Below are 23,538 nucleotides of genomic sequence, written 5' to 3' on the forward strand. Positions count from 1 at the left end.
GTTGTTCCGGGGGGCCTCGTGTGGTGGGGGCACCAGCCGCCGCGGCCTAAGGGGACCGCCTGTCCAATTCTACCAGCTGGCCCAGGAAGGTGGAAGGGAGGGACTCCGGTCGCTTGTCGTCCCACCCAGGAAAGCCCGTGCCCCTTGGTGATCTCACCGGAGCTGGTTCTCCCAGATAGTCAGCCGTTCCAGGATGGGGTCCGCTGTCCCTTTGATCTCCGTCGTGGGTCCGGGAGCTGCTCTGTATTATCTCCACTCCCCCAGTAGCTGTTCTGGAGGAGGAAAGGTGAGGGCGGCAAGGCTGTCGAGGCTGGTGGCGGAGGAGCACGGTGAAGGCGGGGGAAGAGGGCACCGTGGTGGTTGGAGAGCAGCCGGAGCAGGAGGGGGAAGAGAGGGGAGAGGGAGGTCGGGCGGCTCGGCTGCTGCGGGGCTTGGGCGCCGCGCGGCGGGCCGGCGGAGAAAGAATAAGAGTATTTTTGTTGCTTATTTTTCCAATATCATTACATTTCTTAAATATCACTGAGGGTCACTGAATGTCAGCAAGCTTAATTGCATTTCATTCTGAGTACTGAGTATTGGGAGGAGGGGATAGTTTAGAAAGTGCAACCTTATAGGTGGCCACGTCTCCAAGGATAATTAGCAGAGTCTTGGGGTAGCTTCAGCTCCCTACCCTGAAGAAACTCCAAAAGCACAAAGTCAGATTTAAAACTATATGTTTTCTAAGCAAATGGAGCTTCCAGAGAAGTATCTTTCCCTCCACTAACCTCTCTTATGCAGGAGCTCCGGAGATGACACTTTCAGTAAGGACTGGTCAATCTGATTTCTCCCCTGCTATGGATCGGATAGAAGACCTGTGCTATGGCAGATAGTGATCTTGACCCAACAGAACCTGAAGAATTAATGTTTTTATTAAGACAGTAATGAGAATCGGAAGAATTAGACCTGGATGTTATCACCTGAACTGCGGGAGAACATTTTAACCTATCGAGTGTAAGAACAAAGAAAATTTCGCAAAAGGTACAACAAGCATTAAAGACACATCTTTCAAAACGGACTTTTTCTTGTCAGTTTTAGTTACACCACTTGAAAGGTAATAGCAATATTTTTCTATGCATCCAAAGTGCAATATTACATTTATTTTCACGATAAAAACAGCTTATTTCTGGCCTAGCTGTCTTTTAAGGCCTATGTTTGCTTATGAACTCTGGGAGGAGAGCTTGAAATAATATGAATTTGAGGGGTGAGGAAAAATAAGCACAAACATTCCTTTGAAATGTTCTTAATAAATTTTTAAATTAATTTTAAGGCTGATAGGTCTCAGAAATCAATTGAAGCTATTTAACTCACCATGCAAGAATGAAATTGTAAAAAAAAAAGGCAAGCTGAAAAATGTCTAAGGCTATGCGTAGAGAGCCTTCAGCAGACAGCAGGAAGGAAAACTGCAGGCTTATAATGGAATTAGGAGAGTTTTTTTTTTCTTCTCTGGGAAAAGTGCTCACTGAAGAGTAGTAAGAGGTACAATTAAAAATACCATTATACTCTTATGAATAGTTGAAATTTCAGAAGCTCATCTTAAGATAAGGGTTCTTAATGGGCTCAGGCTAGCTTATCCTATCTTGGTGGAAGGTTTTCTTGTTAACACACCTTGAGTCCTATTTTTAAAGGGGTTTACATGTAGCTGCTAGATGATATCACTTCCCCTTCAAATTTTGTCTATTCCAGGATCCTCCACATATGCAAATAAATGCAAAGTCTGTTTTTGCCCATCAGCTCCTCTCATGAAAAGAAAAGTATCCTTGTCATATCATAGCTTTGGATATTGGGTTGAACACAAAAATGTAGACACATGGAGGAAATCTGTAGGCTTTTCAGGAGATTGAAATGGTTTATGAAAATATAAACCTCTGCCAAAAGTTCTCTCTGGGACTTCACCTAGATCATGGGTACAGAAACTCTTCCACACCCAACTTTTGTGTTTCCTGCTAGGTGGAAAATGCAAGTTCAATAAACATTTGAATCATTTGATGGGAATAGGGACCCTCCTGGCAGTACCTTGTTCACCTTCATATAATAAGTCCAATCTTCAGATTGCAAAGGTCTAGTATTGCATCAAAAAAAGCAAGAATGGAGTAATGTCTCAGGTCCAAGTCTCTAACGAAATTCAATTTCAATTACATTTTGCAACTAATTATTAAATATTTCCCTGTCCTAAACTGAATTGGTTTCTATCAAATAAAACCAAGAAACTTACCACTTATGCTGTCTCTTGGCTTCTTTACTTACTCATTTACCCTTCATTTGAAGGGAAAGAAGTAAAATATTCATCTAATTGAGCATACAAATCTGTCTATCAACCTCAATCTGTCTGTTTTTCTATCTATCTACCTACCTACCCTTCTATCTCTATGTCTGTGTATCTGTCTATTTATCTCTCTAAATAGCTATTAAAATCTATATAAACATGCTCTTATCTACCTATTTTAGAAGAATTTTATGAGGAATTTTTAGAAGAAAGCTGCAAAAATTAGTTTTACTAATATAGTTTCTTACCTCACCTACACACACTTGCACACTCATTCACTCACACCCACATCACACTCACACTTTTTTTTTGTCTTATTTGAATCAGCCACCACAGCTGCCAGTGCCTCAGGGGCTTTAAACATCAATCAGTTTCACAGCTGGAGGCAGAGTGATCTACAGCAATAAAGCTTAAAGTGCTTCCTTTTCTGATATAATTTGATTCTTCCATTAGTGCACACATTCCTTTTTTAAAGCAAAAGCAAATATTCTCTGTCCATACCAGGGCACATAAATAGTTACCTTAAAGAAGCAGAAGGTATTACTCACCGGTTAGGATGCCAGGTAGGGGAAATCTGTCCAGTAGCCCCTTACTTCTGTACTGCTGAGGGTTTTGTTCTTTTAATTAATTTATTTTTTGTTAGAGAAGTTGTGGGTTTACAAAATAATCATGCATAAAACACAAGATTCCCATTCGCCAACACCATGCATTGATGTGGAACATTTGTTATAATTGAAAAAAAGATTATTAAAATTGTACTATTATCTATCATCCATAATTTACATTAAGTGTATCTTTTCCATTTATCACCAGTTAATAACACCTTGTATTAGTATCAAACATTTTCTATAATTCCTGAAAGAACATTTCTATACGATTAACTATAGTACATTGTCTATAATAGGGTTTACTGTGTTGTACAATCCTATGTTTTATTTTATAATTTTTATTCTAGTAATATTTATATCTGGTAATTTACAACCACATTCACCACTATAGTTCAGTGCTGGTGACTAAATTCACAATAATGTGCTATCATCTCTACCATCTTTCTAAACCTTTATCATCAAATTAAATAGATACTTGGTACAAGTTAAGCATCCACTCCCCATTTTCAAACACCGCTTTTATCTCCTGGTGACCTATATTCTAGATTCAAACTCTATGAGTTTGCTTATTATAATTGATTCATATCAGTGAGATCATACAATATTTCTCCTTCTGTATCTGGCTTATTTCACACAACATAATGTCCTCAAGATTCATTCATTTTATCACATGCATCAGGACTTCAATAATTTCCCGTTGTATTCCTATACCCCATTTTGTTTATACATCATCAGTTGATGGACACTTGGGTTGCTTCCATCTTTTGGCAATTGTGAACATGCCGTAATGAGCATCAGTGAGCAGATGTCTGTTCGAGTCCCTGTTTGCAGTTCTTCTGGGTATATACCTAGTATCAGGACTGATGGATCATGGATGGCAATTCTATACATAGCTCCCTAAAGAACTGCCAAACTATCATCCATGGCAGCTGCACCATTTTACATTTACATTTCTACCAGCAATGAATGAGTGTTCCTATTTCTTCACAACCTCTCAAATAGTGGCCTAGTGGGTGTGAAATGATATCACATTGTGGTTTTGCTTTACATTTTCTTAATAAGTAGTGATGCTGATTGAGCATCTTCTCATGTGCTTTTAACCATTTGTCTTTCCTTTTTGGAGAAATGTCTATTAAAATCTTTTGCATATTTTTAATTGAGTTGCTTGTCTTTTTATTGTTGAGTTGTAGGATTTCTTTATATATTCTGAATAATAAACCCTTATTGGATATGTGTTTCTAAACATTTTTTCCCACTGAATAGGTTGTCTTTTCACTTTCATGACAAAGTCCTTTTATGGAAAATTAAAAAATCAAAAAATTTTTAATTTTGAGAAGGTCCCATTTATCTATTTTTTGGTGTTGCTGCTTGTGCTTTGGCTGTAAAGCCTAAAAAACACCATTGCCTCCACAAGATCTTCAAGATACTTCCATATGTTTTCTACCAGAAGTTCCCTAATCCTTGTTCTATTTAGGTCTTTAATCCATTCTTAATTTATTTTTGCATATGGTGTGAAGTAGGGAGTCTGCTTTCCTTCTTTTGCATATGAATATCCAGTTCTCCCAATACTATTTGTTGAAGAGCGTATTCTGTCCCAGTTAGGTGGACTTGGCAGCTTTGTCAAAAATCAATTGGCCATAGATATGAGGTTCTATTTCTAAATTCTCATGATTATGTTAGTCAATGTATACATCCTTATTCCAGTACCACATAGTTTTGACCTTTGTAGCTTTGTAATATCCTTTAAAGTAAGTAAGTGTGAGGTCTCCTACTTTGTTCTTCTTTCTTAAAAAGTTTTTTCGCCTATTGGGGATATTTACTTCTCCAAATAAATTTGATAATTGGTTTTTCCATTTCTGCAAAGTAGACTATTGGAATTTTGATAGGAATTGCATTGAATCTGTAAATCAATTTGGGTAGAATTAACATCTTAATGATCTTTAGTTTTTCAGTCCATGAATATGAAATGTCCTTCTATGTATTTAGGTCTTCTTTCATTTCTTTTAGCAATATTTTATAGTTATCTATTTACAAGTCCTTTATATCCTTGGTTAATTTATTCCTCAGAATGTTATCTTTTTAATTGCTATTAAAATGGATTTTTTTCTTGATTTCCTTATCAGATTGCTCTTTACTAGTGTATAGAAGCATTGCCGATTTTTGTGTGTTAATTTTCTCGAAAAATAATAGATTTTTTGAGACTCTTTGTAGGACCATATCATTAGTGAGAATTTTACTTCCTCTTCTCTAATTTTCATGCCTTTTATTTCTTTTTCTTGCCTAAATGCTCTGGCCATAACTTCCAGCACAAAGTTAATGACAGTGGGCAACCTTGTCTTGTTCCAAATCTTAGAGGACAACATTTCAGTTTTTTGTCATTGAGTATGATGTTAGGTGTGGGGTTTTCATGTATACCCTTTATCATACTGAGAAAGTTTCCTTTTATTCCGATTTTTGAAGTGTTTTTATGATGAAAGGATACTAAATTTTGTCATCAATCAAATGCATCAATCAAGATGATAGTGCATTTTTTCCCCTTCATTTACTTAATAAGGTATTTTACATTAATTGATTTTTCTTATTTTGAACCACCCTTGCACACTGGAATAAAACCCACTTGGTCATGGTGTGTAATTCTTTTTATGTGCTATTGAATTCAATTTTGCAAGTATTTTGATGAGGATTTTGCACCTATATTCATAAGAGAAATTGGTCTGAAATTTTCTTTCTTACTGTATCTTTATTTGACCTTGGTATTAGGGTGATGTTGGCCTCAGAGTATGAATTAGGTAGTGTTTTCTCCTCTTCAGTTTTTTGGAAGCATTTGAGCAAGATTTATATTAATTCTTCATGGAATGATAGGTAGAATTTACCTGTAAAGACATTAGTCCTGGACTTTCCTTATTGGTAGATTTCTTTAATGCAATTTTATTGAGATATAATCACACACCAAATAATTCATGCAAAGTATACAATCAATGGCTTACAGTATCATCATACAGTTATGCATGCATCGCCACAATCAATTTTAGAACATTTTCATTAATCCAAGAAAAAAAATGAAGATAAAAATAAAATGTACTCCCAAACACCCCATACCCCTTATCCCCCTCATTATTATTTTTTTTTTTGCTTTATTATGTTACTCATCTCTCCATACATTGGATAAGGGGATTGTCAGTCACAAGGTTTCCACAATCACACAATCACATGTATAAGATATATAGTTATATAATCATCATCAAGAATAAATGCTACTGGATTATAGTTCAACAATTTCAAGTATTTCCTTCTAGGTATTCTAATACACTAGAAACTAAAAAGGAATATCTATGTAATGCACAAAAATAACCTTCAGAATGACCTCTCAAATCTATCTGAAATCTCTCAGTCACTGAACTTTTTGCATTTCTTTCCCCCTTTTGGTCAAGAAGTCATTTTCAATTGAATTATGCCAGGGTCAGGCTCATTCCTAGGAATCATGTTCCATGTATCAGGGAAACTTATACCCCTGGGAGTCATGTCCCATGTAGTGGAGAGGATAGTGGGTTTATTTGCAAAAAAAAAGTTTCTCTGGGAATGACTATTAGGCATATTTATAAATAGATTTAGCTTACCCTTTGGAGAAGTAAGTTTCATAAGAGCAGGCCCCAAGATCAAGAGTTTGACTTATAAAACTGGGAGTCTCAAATGTTTGCAAGAATGTGAGGATTTCACCATGTAGGGAAGTTTAATGTTTCCACATTTTTCCACAGACCTTCAAGGAGTCTTTGCAAATTTTTTTTTATTTTCTGCTCAAAATACCCTGGGATGTATCAAGGTGTTACATTAACACCTTGTTACAGAATAACAAGAGCTCATTCCCTATTCCAGCCACCATGTAATTAAGCTGTTTAAATAAACTGATGATGCATGTTAAATTAGATAGTGTGCACCAGAAATACTGAAATACTTTCAGGGCTGCAGAACACAAACTCTGAGTCTCTGGTGTCCACAGATGCCCAGAGTTCCAAGTAACTACCAGGTTATACACAAAGGGCTCAGCATCTCAGAATTTAATAATAACAGTTAAAACTCAGGAATAGATGTGACTGTTGTAAGAGCTCACAATCTAGAAACCTTTACATTAAGCCTCATTGAACATTCTGTACTCCTTAGTCATCAGTTGCCCAATCTCTGCCGGCTTTCTATCCCCTGATAGCCTATGTACTCAAATTCAATTCTCAGCATTTGCTCATTTTAGATAGTTTATATTAATGAAGACTTACAATATTTGTCTTTTCTTTCTGACTTTTTAAACTCAACATAATGTCCTCAAGTTTCATTCATCTAGTTGCATGCCTCACAACTTCATTCCCTCTTACAGCCTTTCAATTTTCTTTTGCATGTATACACCACACTTCGTCCTTCTGTTCATCCATCGATTTACCCTTAGGCCACTTCCATCCATTGCAAATTGTGAATAATGCCACCATAAACACCAGTGTGCAAATGTCTATTACTGTCTGAAATCATCTAAAATTGAGAGTGTTGATGGACTGTGGACTTTGGGCATTATACATGATGCCTAATGATGCAGGTGCTGAAGGATGTACCGACTGAGGAAAAGTAGATTGGCGAACAGCTGAATGTTGTGCTGCTACAAAAAGGAACAAAGTCGTGAGGCATGCAATGCATTGAATGAACCTGTGGAACGTTTGGTGAGACAAAATCAGCCAGAAATGAAAGAACAATAATTGTATGGTCTCCTTTAGAAAATGTTTATAAGAAAACAGGGGCCTAGTTTATAAACTCTTATAGCAGACACATTTAATCCAGAGTAGTAATTATTGCCTCTGGAGTTTGAGAGGATGTTTTATATATCTGTAACCAGGTACTTAGAGACAAGAATGAAGTTAATCAGGTCAGGATTAAGGTAATTCGGAACACAGGGTTAAGGAAGACATTGTCTATATTTTAGAAGCATATCTACTCTTTGAGACTGAAGGAAGAACGGTTTATTTTATCTGGAACCTAAATTTTCTGTAACATATAATGTAACTCTACCCGTCTGGATAGCTCATTTAAACAATTGAAACACAGGGAGCCCAGAATAAAAATGAGGGCCTTGAATCCTGCATAACTTAATGTAATGCCTGGATACACCCTAGAATATATTAAGCAGATAATCAAAAAGTATTGGCAGGGTGGGCCACAGGGGCTCAACAGGCAGAGTTCTTGCCTGCCATGCTGGAGACCTGGGTTAAATTCTCAGTGCCTACCCTTGTAAAAAAAAAAAGTATTGGAAAAGTTCCTTGAGGGATGGGAAAAAAATATGGAACTATCCAACTTTACCATCAGGGGAATCCCCTGATACTGTATCAACATTAAGGATACACAAATCAATAGGCTAAGACTTTGATCTTGAGGCTTATGCTTGTGACATTTATATAAGTAGCGGAGAAGCTTAACCTGCATATAGGTATGTCTAAGAGTTACTCCTGGAGGACCTCTTTTGTTGCTCAGATGTGGCCTAACTCTCTCCAAGCCTAATTTCTGCAGGTGAAATCATTGCCCTCTTCCATACTTGAGACATGACATCCAGGGTTGAAAGTCTCCCTGGTGGGTGGGAGATGACTCCCAGGGAAGAGTCTGGCCCTGGCACCATGGAATCAACAACTCCATCCCGACCAAAAGGGGGAAAATGTATAACTAACAAAGTATCAATGGCTGAGAGAGTTTAAATAGAGTTGAGAGGTTACTCTAGAGGTCACTCTTATACAAGCTTCAGTTAGGTATTGCTACCTATCAAAACTTGCCAAACCCCAACCAGAATCACTCCAGCGAATGCTAAAGAACACCTAGGGCAATATATAAGATTCTACAAAGGCTTCATGCACTAGGGTAACTTTCCAGAAACCCACAACCTCCAGCTGGGTCCCTGGACCACATAAGTTCTGAAACCTAGAGGGCTCAGCCTCTCCAGAATATCAGCTAGTTCCATCTCCCTACCCCACAGTCTCTTCCAATACAAAAAAGTTAGAATGACCATAGTCCAAATACTCCTAAAGAATTGGCTAGAAAGATCAAGATGATGGTGGAGTTATACAGAAAAGGTAGAGTTTAAGAAGTAAATATGATTGCTGAATCATTAAATTGATATATTTTTTTAGTCTCCAGTATCTTAAAGCCACTAGAATTAAAAACCTAAAATTATGGAATTGTAACATACTAAACTCCGAAATCTGTTCTACAACTAATTGTTGTGCCATGCTTTGAAATTTATTGCTTTTTTGTATAAACATTTTTTTCACAAAAAAGAATAAAATTATTGTGATGATAAAAAAACATTTATTTTTTTCTAGCCTCCTCTGTTTTGGAGCAGCTAGAAGGAAAAATCTGAGACGGTGGTATGGTAGCCAATGACAAACTCTGGGATCTGTCCTGTAACAACTTGTTGAAGACAGCTTCAAAAACCATTGCTTTTTTCTTTTCTTTGTTTCATATATATGTTATATTATACAATAAAAAAGTTTAAATAAATAATTAAATGGGAAAAAAATGTCTATTAGTGCTCCTGCTTTCAGTTCCTCCAAGAATATACTGAATAGTAGGGTTTCAAGATCATATGGCAACCCTATACTTAGCCTCCTGTGGAATGTTGGCAGGTTTTTGTTGACTAACTCAGTCTCTTCATTATAATGGTCTAATGAGGTCTCCTATTTCTTCTAGAGTCAGTGTTTGTCTGTTTCCAAGAATTTTCACATTTCATCTTGGTTGTCTAATTACTTGGCATACACTTGTTCATAGCATCCTTTTATGATCCTTTTTATTTCTGTGGGGTCAGTAGTAATATTCCCCTTCTCATTTCTGATTCTGTTTACTCACATCTCTGCTCTTATTTTCTTTGCTGGTATAGCTAAAAGTTTGTCAATTTTATTGATCTCAAAGAAACAATGTTGGTTTTGTTGATTCTATTGTTCTTTGTTTTTTGTCTTGTTTTTTGAAATTGCGAAGTTTTTTTATTCTTTATTTCATTTATTTCTGATCTAATCTTTGATATTTCTTTCCTTCTGCTTGCTTTGTAATTAGCTTACTGTTATTTTTCTGGTTCCTCCAGGTGTGCAGTTAGGTCCCTGATTTTAGCTCTTTCTTCTTCATTACTGTAAACTTTTAGAGCTATAAATCTCCCTCCCAGCATTGCCCTCACTCCATTTCACAAGTTTTGTATTCTTGTTTTCATTCTTCTTGAGATATTTGCAATTTCTTCTTTGACCAACTGATTGTTTAAGAGTGCCTTATTTAATTTCTGTATATTTGTGAATTTTCTAGTTCTCCTCCCGCTATTGATTTCCACCTCCATTCCATTATGGTCAGAGAAAATAATTTGTATAATTTCCAATTTTTTAGATGTATTGAGGCTTGTTTTGTGACTCAACATGTGGTCTTTCCTGGAGAATGATCCATGTGCACTTGAGAAGAATGGTATCCTGCTGTTTGGTGGTGCAGTGTTCTGTATATGTTCATTAGATCTAGTTCATTTATTACAATGCTCAAATTCTCTCTTTCCTTATTGACTCTCTGACTAGGTATTCTATCTGTTGATGAGAATGGTTTGTTGAAGCCACCAACTATTATTGTAGAGATATCTATTTTTCCCTTCAGTTTTGCCATTGTTTGCCTCTTATATTTTGGGGCACATGTTTAGATGCACAAAAATTTTTGATTGTTATTTCTTCTTAGTGGACTTCCTCTTTTACTAATAATGTTGACCTTCTTTGTCTAGTATAGGAGCTTTGCATTGGTCCAATATTAATATAGTTACCCCAACTCTTTTTGTTTAATATTTGTATGGAATATTTTTTCCAACCTTTCACCTTCAAACTATTTTTACCTTTGAGTCCAAGATGAATTTCTTATAAGTAACATATAGTTGGATCATGATTATTTAAAAATCAGTTCTACCAATCTGTGTCCTTTGTTTGGGGAATTTAATCCATCAACATACAGTGCTATTACTGTAAAGGCAGTACTTACTTCAGCCATTTTATCCTTTGGTTTTTATATGTCATATTTTTTGATTGTCTCTCTCTCTCTCTCTTTTTTTTTACCCTTTTAGTTACCCTTACTAATAATCTTCATTTCTTTACTCTACTCCAAACTACTCTCACCTATCTTTTCCTTTCAACCTATGGAACATATTTTAGTAATTCTTGCAGGGCAGGTCTCTTTTTGCCAAACTCTCTGTTTCTGTTCATCTGTGAATATTTTAAACTCTTTCTCATTTTTGAAAACAGTTCTGCCAGGAAAAAAATTTTGAACTAGCAGTTTTCCTCTTTTTATAATGCTGCCTTCTTGTTTCCATGGTTTCTGATGAGAAATCGGAATTTAATCTTCTTTCAGATCCCTTGTATGTGACACATCACTCTTTCTGCTATTAGAACCTTCTCTTTAACTTTGGCATTTGACATTCTGATTCGGATGTGTCTAGGCTTAAGTCTATTCAGATTTATTCTGTTTGGATTATGTTTCACTGCTTGGACATGTATTTTTACTTCTTTCATAAGAATTGGGAAATTTCCAGCCATTATTTCCTCAAATATTCTTTCTGCCTCTTTTCCCTTTTCTTTTCTTTCTGGGATACCAATGATTCATATGTTTGTGTGTTTCCTGCTGTCACTCAAATCCCTGAGACACTGCTCAATTTTTCTATTCTTTCCTCTATCTGTTCTTCTGCCTGTAAGATTTCAGTTGTATTGTCTTCTAGCTCACTGATTCTTTCATCTGCCTTTTCAAATCTGCCATTGTATGCTTCTAGTCTATTTTTAATCTCTTCTATACTGCTTTTAATCTCAGTAATTTACGTTATTTTTCTATTTACAGTTTTGAATTTTCTTCATGTTCACACAATGTTTTCCTAATATCTTTTATCTATTTAACCATAAATTTCTTCATCTCCTTGAATTAATTTAAGAGATTTGTTTGAACTTCTTAGATAAATATTGTTCCAAAGTATGTGTCTCCTCTGAAGTTGTAAGTTGTTCTCTTGACTTGATCATATCTTCCTGTTTCTTATTATCGCTTGTAAATTTTTGCTTGTGTCTAGGCATCTGATTACCTTGATAAGTTTACTCTGAAGATGAGCTTGAGGTTTTATTGTTGGTTGGCTTTTTATCAAAACTCTTTTCTAATGCTTAGTCCTCCTCATTCTAGACCTTTAGAATAGCCTGTTTTTAATTGATCAGATTTTTACAGCTCTTCATCTGATTCTTGCCCTGGATATGTAGTACTTTTTGAGATTATGTTTTTATGAAACTCTTTTACCTCCAGAAGAATGCTTCCTTTCCTCTGTACCTCCCTTGGAATCTTGATTGCTTCTGTCTGTTTTTTTTTTTGCAGAATTTTTCCCCAGCTGTTACGATATTTTTAAATTCTCTTCCTCATTCAGTGCCCCATTTTCCTTGCAATTCTTAGTTCTGGGAACATTCTGTCCTACAGAAGTTCAATTCAATCCTTCCCCTTTTATGTTCTCTCTCTCTCTGAGGTTTTTCTGCCTCTAGTTTCTCCCCAATTAAAATATCCCCCACTGTAGGAAGCCAGTTGGGGTCAATGTAGAAAGCTGGGTCCCTCCAAAAAAGTCCAATTTGCATTTAGGTGTTCCAGCCAACAGAAACTGGATTTATTATACACACCACATTCCAGTCACAGCTTCTCTCTCTACATGTATAAAGTATCCCTTATACATGTGGCACTCCCGTGCAGCTTTTGTTCTGCCCTAGGTCTCTGAGGACTTGGGATCCAGTGCCTGGATATGCATGAGATTCAAAATCTGTGAACATGGTGGAAAGGGGTGATCCTGGCCTCTTTGTTTCTGAGGGACTCCCAATCTGCAAGGGACTGAAAGAGGGAAGGGAGTGTGATCAGCATTCCAGGACAGCCATTTCCTATCTGATGTTTTCCTCTTTCTTTGCGTCAATGTTTGTGGAGTTCTTCCCCAGTCTCTTACCATCCTCCAGAGTTTTAAGCAAGTGGGATTTTTCCTTTCATTCACTAAATCTCTGGGGAGGTTTGTTCAGGGAATGCCTTATGTCACCATATTGATGATGTCACTCCTAAGAATCTGCACTGCTGAGTTTCTCATCTTTGTTTCTCTGATTTGCCTCTCCTTCTTCCTCAGGACTGCCAGTGATCTTGGCTCTGTTGGGCTCAGAGTAAATTTTGGTAACTATAATAGAACAGCGAACAGATTTATTGAAGATTTTCTTAGGCTTCTCATCATATAAAATTCAGTGAAATACAGAAAAACATGTGCTGGTTTGAAGTTTCTATATACCCTAGAAAAGCTTTGTTCTTCTAATTCTGACTCAGTATTTTAAGGTGGTACCTTTTGATTAGGTTTTTCCCTGGAGATAGGATTCACCCAATTGTGGGTGTGACCTTTTGATTAGATGATGTGACTCGCCTATTCAAGATGGGTCTTGATTAGTTTACTGGCGTCCTTTAAAAGAGGAAACATTTTGGAGAAAGCTTAGAGCTAACAGAGCCAACAGGAGACCCAGACATTTGGAGATGGAGAAAGAAAATGCCCTCAGGGAAGCTGTTTCAAACCAGAAGCCAAAATCCCCAGCAGATGCCAGCCACATGCCTTTCCAGCGGACAGAGGTGTTTTAGACCCATCAGTCTTCTTTGAGTCAAGGTCTCTTTCCTTGGATGCCTTAGTTTGGATGTTTTCACAGCCTTAGGACTGCAGACTTGTAACTTAGTAAATTCCCTTTTCAAAAGCCATTTCATTTCTGGTATATTGCATTCTGGCAGCATTAACAAACCAATACACACTCCAAAACAATCACTGTAATAGTTTTTCACTGGACCTAAGTTGTTGAAGTTTCAAAGCTTTTCTATCACCCAGAAATCATCCCACTTGATAACCAGTTTAAATTACCTTAAACATGATTTCTCTTTCTCTGGCAAGCTCATTATACCTGCTATTCTTTAGTTTTGAAGTGTTTTTCTTATTTTAAAAAGTAGTACTAGAAAAAGATGGTGGTCTCTATTTCAACAAACTTAGACTTGAATAGTTAGGAGAATTTGTTGTAAATAAGGACTAGTATGCAAAGATTAATGGTGAAGTTGATCTGAATCCAGTTATGGTATATGTCACTGTAATTTGGTTCCTATCTTGGAGCTGATTAGAATTAGTTGTTTTGGTTTTTATTTCCCAAAATGATAGTTTTGATCATAGAAATCCAGATTTTTTGGCTAAATGAGGACTCACATCACAAAATGAATTCTGCTAGTCCAGTTCAACTGCTGCTACTGATACCATCCCTTCCCAGCTGCCAGAAGCATTGCTGCAATACTCATGATTGCACTTCTCCTGGCTCTGCCAAAGGTTCTCTCTCTCTCTCTCTCTCTCTTAGCTTTAGCTGAAGCTCAATCGTCCTCTAGAAATTTTTAGCCTGATCTTTTTTGTGTGATTCTAACCAGGTGATAAGCTCCAAGAAGTAAATTTGTGTCAAAACTCATAAAGATAGAAGCTAAAAATATTAAAGCTAAAATGGTTCTTAGAAATCCCCCAGCCTAGAAAATAGGTGAAGAATATGAGGACCAGAAAGTTTAAGTGATGAAGCAAAGGACTCACAGGTAGTCACTAATAAAACTTGAATTTTGCTCCCAATCTTCTAATCCTTATCTTCCCATTCTTTGTTTTATGACTAAATGCTGCATCCAAATCTTTTATGAGAAATTGCTTCTGCCATGGCACACTATGTGGGGTATGGAAGTGTCCCTGATAAAATGTGTTCACCGTCCAAACACACTATGGGCAATTGTTTCCGCTGTTTGTGTCCACGTTATCCTGGATAGCTCCAGGAAAGGAAAAACCTTAGGCTCCACCTGAAGTTGATTTTATTATCTCAAATTATCCTAACTTTAATCTCCCACAAAAGACGATGGTTTTCACTTTGTTCCACGCCCTAAATCTCTGTGCCTTAGCCCAATTACTTCCAAATTGGGCTGTGTGCATACCACCTAGATTCTATTTATTTTCTCCTTTTCCACTTTCTTCTCTCCTACTCTTCCTCCTACTTTCCCTGGTCTGCTGAATTAATTTTGATTTGTTATAGAAGTTGATTAGTTGTCATTTGCAAGGACTCACAAAAGGACCTTTCTTAAATAAATGTTTCTGTCTCTCTCTGAGACAGAAACAGGAGAGAGAGACAGAGACAGAGACTGAGAGAGAGCCTAATTGAACCATAGTGAATGGTAATTTTTTTTTCTTGACTGTTCATTTTACAATATTTCTTGGAAGAGCCAATTGTTTCTCACGTCTGAAATTAAATCTTAAGAGATTGACTTGGAATTTAAAATAATAATTACTAGCCGATAAATTTACTACTGATGAGAGTTTTTATTTGGCTAGGAAATTTTAAGGAAAAAATAAACATAGACTACTCAATTTTCTTAAAATGTGGGCTTGCATGTCATTTTTCGTTCAAAACTATTCACCTCCTCTTCCTAAAGAAGGAAGTAAAACTCTTAAACATGGTTCCTAGGCTTATCATGATTAAGCCCAACCTTGACCCAGTCCCTTTTGTGTCCTCTTTGCCCTAGACAAACTGATTGATACTTCATTTCCCCAAAACACAATGCGCATTTCTACCATTTTGTCATTATTTCTGAACTGAAATGTCCCCTTTCTCTTCTATCATTCATTACTAACTTTTCTTCAAAACTAGCTTCATGTCCCATTTTCTTCTCCTAAAACTCCCACTAACAGTAATTTCTCCTTCCTTGCTACTCCTATATCACGTAAAGTCTGTATTAGTCATTCGTTACTTATGTACATATTTTGGTTCCATAAGGGCCAATACTTCCTAACACTGTCCACCCTCAGAACTTATCGCAATGCTGTGTACATTTTAAGTACTCCCTAGATTTTTTAATAAGATAATGGTGATAATGAAGTTGTTTTGGTTTCCTAGATGCTGAAACAAATACTATACAATGGGTTGACTTAAAAACAGGAATTTATTGGCTCATAGTTTTGAAGCTAAACGAAGTTCATAATCAAGGTCTCGGCAAGGCAATGCTTTTTCCCCACAGATGCTGGCACTCTGAGACTGGCTATCTGTGACCTAGGTCATTGGCTTTTTCTGTCACATGGTAATGTTCCTTTCTCTTCTGGGTCTCATTTACTTCCAGCTTCTGATATTCTTTATGGCTTTTTCTCCCTCTCTCTGGCCTCCAGTAACAGGATTAAGACCCATACTGACTCAGTTGGGCCTCATCTTAAGGTCCTATTTACCAAGGATGCATATACACAGGAAGGGATTATGATTAAGAGCATGATTTTCTGGGACATAACTCCAAGTCACCACAGAATTTGTTTTACAGCCATTTTTCCTACCACATCTCTATCTAAAGTGAATGGAGTAATTATCATGAAGCAAGCACTGTGTTTTATATAGATTACTACATTTACACTTTACACAACCCTCTGAAGTAGGTTCTTTGCTGTTTTACAAAGAAAGAAAATGAGGCTAGAGATACCATATCAGATAATTTCATGACTGCAGAGTGGGAAAGGGCATTAACACTGGTCAGGGCAAGTAATTTATTGACAGTATATCATTTAATTTTCTCCAAGGCAAGTAATTTATTGACAGCACATCATTTAATTTTCACAACAATCCTATGACATGACTTTTGACAGATGCAAAAAATCTGACTGAGAGGTTAGATAACCTGCCCAAGATTAAGACATTTCTGGTCTCAGACACCAGTTTCCTCCTCTCTAAGGATAATAATTTTCAGTAGCTGTTCTGGAGGTTTGGAAAGAAAAAATATATTACAATATAAAATATGGTTTTACCAAACTTAAACTACTTTCTCCCTTTAAATAAGAATTGCCATACACAGGATGAATAATTAGTTTATGGATATTTAAGAATAAATAATCCACTTTAACAAATTAATGAGTATCATTCCAACATAATTTATGTCAAGAAAAGAAACTTCCTAAAATAGGGCACCCTTTCATGATAATTGATTTTAGGTGGTTACTATGAAAGAACCTCATTCAAATGGTTGCTTTTAGGTATGCCCAGAGCCTCTGATCACTGAAGGCTTTGCCTGAGAGCACCTCTGGAGTCTGCCAGGCAGAAGGATGGGTCTTTTCAGAAAAATGCTACATTTTAAAGGGAAGATGGCTTTTTCCCCCATTCAGAGAATTTTCAAATCTTGGCACTAAAGAGGGGGAAAAAGGTATGTCTTTTCTTTGAAATACTGGCTTTTTTTCTAAAAAGCCCACTCTCTCCCCAAGCCTTAGAAACTTCAAACAGTCTACCCGAGAAGTCAGAACTCCTCTGGTTGAAGAAGCTGTTATCTTGAAAGCTGCTACAGGCTATAAGCTCTTAGAGGATCCTGGAGCTCAGAGTCTGTTTGTATTCAGTTTTAATAAGCTAAATGAAAAGTGGAAAAGAATTCTGAGCATGTGTATAAATGCATACATATGTGTATATCTATATATATGCACATATTCTTGCCTTTTCACATTGTAAATATATAAAATTTAGCTAAATATATGCCTTATGAACTAAGGCTTTTTTTAAGAACTAAAATTCAAACACAAATGTAAATTTTATTTGAAAAATTGTGATTAGGCTTTTTTTCTACTAAATATACTTCTGCAGTGAATTTCCTGTGAAATTTTAATTGGAGTATGTACTTTTTGTCTTATTTTTATGCACCTCACATTTTACAACTCCAAAGAATTTGACATAATTTCCATGTGTTTCTCTTACCTGATATTATAGAGTTTAAATACATTTTTAAATGCTTGAATTAGAGGGCAATATTCAAAGTCACTGACTAAAGTGAATATTAAGTTTAATGCTATGTCTATTTTTGGCATGTTCTACTCTGTAGATAGTTTCTTTGTCACCTTGAAACTTCTTATTTTTGCTATTGTTTTATACAGAGAAAAAGCCCCAAGTAATACATCTATACCCACATATATGCCCTAATCTCTAAATACATATTGTGAAAAAAAATAGTGTCCATAATATTGAATTTCAGTCCACAGTATTTGGTCTTCCTACACTTCCTATTAATATACCCGTCCACAGTCTCAAAAAGTAAAATAATTCATCTTTTGAGGATCTGATAACATTTGGACCTTACCTCATATCTCTCCAACCCACTTTCTACTTAAACTGTAACTGTGGTAACAAACCACTCGTAAGTATAACCAGAAACCCCTTTGCCTTTGCAGCACTTCTTTACTTTTTGATTCAGTCCTATGAGGACTTGTACGGTGTCTATATGAAACAACCAACCATTCTGACACAAGCCCAAATGGGTGCAGTCAACAGACCATGGGGTGACCCCTGCCCAAGGACAGATGTGATCCTGAAGGTGAATATGCTCTTCTTCCATCACTAAGGTTGACAAATCAAAGATTCATCTTACACACTTCAGAGAGACACTAGCAAAACGAAGCCCTAGTGGATCCAGTAATGACCATCTTAATAACCTACCCTTGGATGCCCATCTTGGTGTCACTCTGTTTGTGGTTCTCAATCATGGGTGATTTTCCCTCCAGGCAACATTTGGCAATTTATGGAGACATTTTTGGTTGTCACAGCTTGGGGTGAGGGGACAGTTTGATACTGGCATCCAAGGAGTAGAGGCCAGGGATGCTGCTAAACATCATAGAAAATATAGGAATATCCCCACAACAAAGAATTTTCTGACCTCAAATGCCAATTTTCTGTCCTCAAATGCTGTTCTTCACTCCTTTTTTCATGAGATCTCTTACAAAAAAATGATCTACCTTACTTGAAGTACCATCTCTGGCTCTGCTTTGAAGGGACCATCTCTGGCTCTGCTTTGAAGGGAAGCTCAGCCCAAGACAGAAGTCATTGTGTTCTCCCAGCACCTACTACCAAACAGTCTTGATTAAAATAAAACACACTACATGTGTATATGTGCACATAACACACGCATGGCAGTTCGACTTGCCTTCTTAGACTTGTCAAAAAAAATTCCACTTGTTCTTTTAATTTGAGGCATACAGATTTGGGGGGTAAGAGCCAAATTGAAATCTAATGAAACTTGGAAGAATGAGGTTGAAAAGCAGCAATCTGATTTAAGTTTAGCTTGAATGAGTTTCACAGTATTTCAATCTGGGCAATGATAAAGCTGAAGTTTTCCATGAATCAAAGCTTACCTTTTCTAGATGATGACTCCAACTTCTATTTTCAGGGGAACGGTAATATTTGTTCTCACTGGACTGTGAGTTTCTTGGAGGCAGGGTCTTTTTTAATCTTGAATTTCTCACAACTTTCAGTTTATCTGTGCCCAGCAAATTTTCAACTGGTTTTGGAATTTGTTACACAGCGAGGATTAGGCCCCAATCTCTTGATTCCTAATATATTGTTATTTACATGGAATATAGCTAGTCCAAGAGTGTGTGCATAGGAATGCCAATTAGGCAAGCCTATCATTCTATAGACATTCCATAGTAACATATTTTTATCATCCTAAGGATGTATTTCCCATTTCTCCATCTCTCCAGAGTGTTTGGAAAGTTGATATTAATCACATTTGAATATACATTATTCTTGAATATTATAGCCAGGATAGCCTTGTTCCCTATGCTTGAATTAAAGGAAGCCTCTCAAAATCTATTGGTTTGGGTTCTACTTTCTCATAAAGTTAGTCAACAAAATTACTTTTCATAAAACATTTGATTCACTTCAGATATGCATTAAATTCTTTAAACCCCCTGAATCTACAAAATTGGCTAGATGAGAAGAAAAAGTTTCCACAAGTATTCTAATCTTCCAATTATACCTTGAACAGAGAGCATTTCTCCTTATCATTCAACTAAATCTTAAAAGCTTCGTGAAATTAAGTAGAACTCTACTTAATTTTTTGTGAAATCTAAGTTGACATTTAAGAGAGTGCATAGTTCAACTGAACTGAGTCCCTCATTTCAGGAATCAAAACATTTAATTTCTCTATAAACAGACCTAGAAGAATATTCACTGATCATTAGTACATTATGATGTTTCTTCTGAGCAGAATTTTCTTTAATTATAGAGCAGTGGCATTGATGCCTTACACTTTTGCTTCTGTCTTCTAAAGAGACAATCATAGCATTAGTGTCAGATATAGCACTCAGGTGGAAGAAGAGAACAAAAATGTAAGCAAATGAACAAATTATAGTATCTCATACTTATGATGCTTTTACTCAAGGAAAGAGCTGTGATATGTAACCTTGGATAAACATCTGACTTCAGTTCCCTTCCATGAACTATTGCTTAGAACTTCTTGGTCTTCTCTACAGGAAAGGGATAATAATATAGCATTCATCCTCCTAGAGCATTTACAGACACTTCAAGGATCAATGTTTAAAAAGCATCCTGGGGAGAAAAAAAAAGCTTGTAAATATTTAATATTTTATTAATCCCCCTTATTTTTAATGAATTATTAAAATTGAGCCCAGAGCAATCTACCTGTTGTGGATTCGTGCTTCAAGCTTTCTCTACGTTCCCCACTTTGAACATGAAACCTTATTGAGAATCGTTTTGAATCCACAGTTTTGTTTTGTTAATCATACTCTCTGCTGCATATGTTTTCTGTTGCAGTATGATGCTGAATGAGATTCCCATATTTATGCAATATATTAGTGGAACTTTTTTTATTAAGGATGTTCTTTATTAATCTTAATAAATCATAGTTTGTTGGGTCCTTTCTGACTGATTCTCAAGTAAAATGGAGCTTGACTGTGCTGTAACAGTGTTTATGTCATGCTCGAATTGTTTAAGGTGAAGCTTTGAGTAGTTTTATTGCTTTTGTTTATATAGGTAAGCCCAATCTGTGCATTTGAAATGATTGATGAACTGCAGCCCCACTTGAAGTGTTTGTCATCACTCATGTGCTGAAGTGACATTTCTTTATGTATTTTGGCATAAACATATGCAACTACTGGCAAAGCATTTGACCCTAGAGTCTGACTATTTGTCATTCTAATCTTTTTTTTTGCCCAAAGTCAAACCAGTTACTGTATCTTTGCACACATTGCTAATTATTCAACAGACAGTAAAATAGTCCTTGGCTTGGATTGCATAAATTGCTGAGTGTGCAATCTTCATTTTTCCAGCCTGGCAGCTAGGTACTATGACGTAAAATAAATAAAGTTGAGATGCATGTAAATGTCAAGGAAGACAGCCATATTGAACCACAATAGCTTTTCAGGAAAACTTGCAGCATCTATCAATGAAATAAGAAGAAAATGCCATGAGCATTGGAATTTAGCAAATCAAATGTAGGCAAAGATTAAGCAAAATTCATTAAACACAACTACCTTGGAAAATAATTTTCCTATAATGGGTCTTTATTGAAAACCAACTAAACAATGAGTCATATCAGATAGACAGAGATAAATGAAAGCCTTCCTAACCTCCAGGCTCAGAGTTCAAACTCTGTTTTGTGTTGTTTGAAAATTTCTGATTATTTATTGGTAAAAATGTCAGAAAAAAATAATTAAAGTGTGAAGTAATTTCCTGAGGAAAGCAATCGCACCTCATTTGGAGAACTTGGCTATGGTTTCACCTCGATGAGACCTGAATGAGCAATAACAGAGGGGTAGTAGGAAGGAGTAAATCAATTCCAAAACACATAATAGGGAAAAACCAACACAGAGGACATCATTATTACCTGGTTAACAGAGTATAAAAAAGAGATAAATGGTAAAGTACATAGGAAAATTGTAGCTTATTATTAAGAGCTAACAATTCTAAGCAGAAAACTAGGCATGATTCTTAGGGTAGACATTAATGAAAAATAAGGTAACATGTATTTTTTATGATACAGAAATATTTTATCTGCCATCAATCAATGTAATGCTAACTACTCACAGTGGGATAGTTGACAATAAGAAGGAGACACAGGGTTCAGCTGAGGTATTTCAAATCCTCCTCTGGGATAGGCACCCCTCAGTGGTATAATATTTGAAGAGAAGGTTCCATCTCTTCTCCTCTTTCTTCAGTAATCAAGATGATATCTTAACCCATTAGTGTCACAGAGCCGGGCCTTCTAAAAATGGTGTTTACTTAGTTCAGCTATGGAGAGCAAACTTTTAATTGACGTGCAAAAGAGTTAAAGAATAACATAAGAGGATGGTAGCTGGAGTCAGTAGCAATAAAGAACATTGGGGTCACAATAAATTCTCACAAGCGTTTAAAAATGTATTATTTTATTTTAACCTGAATGTTAGAGTTCAGTCAGGTAGTGTGGCAAAGTTCTTCTTTAATTTTCTTTTTAGGTTTATTTTGGGTTGTTTGTTCTATCAATTTTTTATACCATGGCATTGTTTAAAATATGTGTTGCCTTCCCCTGGAGGAGGATTACACCTTCCCAATCCAATGACTTTAGTATTAGTGATGTAACTTACTGCACCCCTCTCAGCAAAAGAATTATACATCCCCATCAGGGGGACTTAGGAGTAGCCACATGATTACATTGGCCAGTGAAATATGTACAGATTTGACTTGTGATATACCCAAACAGAAACATTAAAAAGCCATTGTATAATTCAAATATGCTCTTTTCCTTCTGCTACTAGACTGGTAATATTCTGGAAAAGTGCTACTCCATCAGCACTTGGTTCCAGAAAAAAGAAGCGGAACAAAGACACAACTAATCTGCAATGGACATGAAACATGAACATAAAATAAAATGTTGTTGGCCTGATCAATATGGTAGAGTGAGAAAATTCAGAGCTTAGTCACACCACTGAAGAAATCAGTAAGAACTGGCAGAGACATTTCTCAGAGCTCCAAAAAAGCAGTTAAAGGACTGCAGTAACAGGGACTCACAGAATGAAGAAAAAGCCTTAAAAGTGGAAGGATTTCATGGTGCCCTGGCTGGCTCTTGAACCTACCCCTCCCCAGCTTGGTATGGAGCCAGCCACGTTCCCAATGTGGATCCCTGGTCCCAGTTGCAGAAGGAGCAGAGGGGTCCTTGTGTACATGTTGGGAGAATGTATGTCTGGCCCAATCTGTCTGGTGGTGGCCTTAAAACAAATCTTATGTATGGAAGGCAACTCAGAGGGCTCTTCTACAGAATGCTCTGGAAAAGCAGTCAAGGTGTGTTGCTTGGAACAATGGATTGTTGGCTGTAGGAAATTCATGGCAGGGTCTGGGACCATGAGGAAACTGTTTCCTAGGGAAAGGGAGACACTTGCAACCCCATAAATGGAGAATTCCTAGGGCTACAAGCCCATACTCCAAACAAGTCATATATAGCAAAGACTGGGCGGGGGGGGGGGGGGGGGGGGGGGGGGGGGGCGTTTGCTATAATTTGTCCTGGAGTAGTTCTTATAAAATCCATTGTATGGCTAAATCCTGAAGGAGAACACTTGCATAGGCCAATCTGCAAAGAATGGGAAAGGTGATTTCCTTTGCTCCTTCATTTTGTTGTTGTTGTTGTTGTCATTATTAGTGCCTGACATTCAAGGGAAACTTGGTCATAACACTAGCTGGATACAAGCTTAAGGAATAGACATGCAGTGATAACTCATCAAAATATCAAAATGTCTAAGTTTCAATAAAATATTACTAGACAGAAAAAAAAAAAACA

General features: G+C 36.6%; 1 long non-coding RNA gene across 1 annotated transcript; it reads right to left on the bottom strand.

The window, feature by feature from the left end:
- Window positions 1–20,130: 20,130 nt before the first annotated feature.
- LOC143682828 (uncharacterized) lies at window positions 20,131–22,039 on the bottom strand. The gene is made up of 3 exons (XR_013175308.1): window positions 21,816–22,039; window positions 20,412–21,168; window positions 20,131–20,318 (listed from the first exon to the last, which is right to left on the bottom strand). It is a non-coding gene; the product is annotated as an uncharacterized LOC143682828 (long non-coding RNA).
- Between the last annotated feature and the right edge of the window lie 1,499 nt (window positions 22,040–23,538).

Source organism: Tamandua tetradactyla, chromosome 5 (genome assembly GCF_023851605.1).
Source record: "Tamandua tetradactyla isolate mTamTet1 chromosome 5, mTamTet1.pri, whole genome shotgun sequence".
NCBI classification, from domain to species: Eukaryota; Metazoa; Chordata; class Mammalia; order Pilosa; family Myrmecophagidae; genus Tamandua; species Tamandua tetradactyla.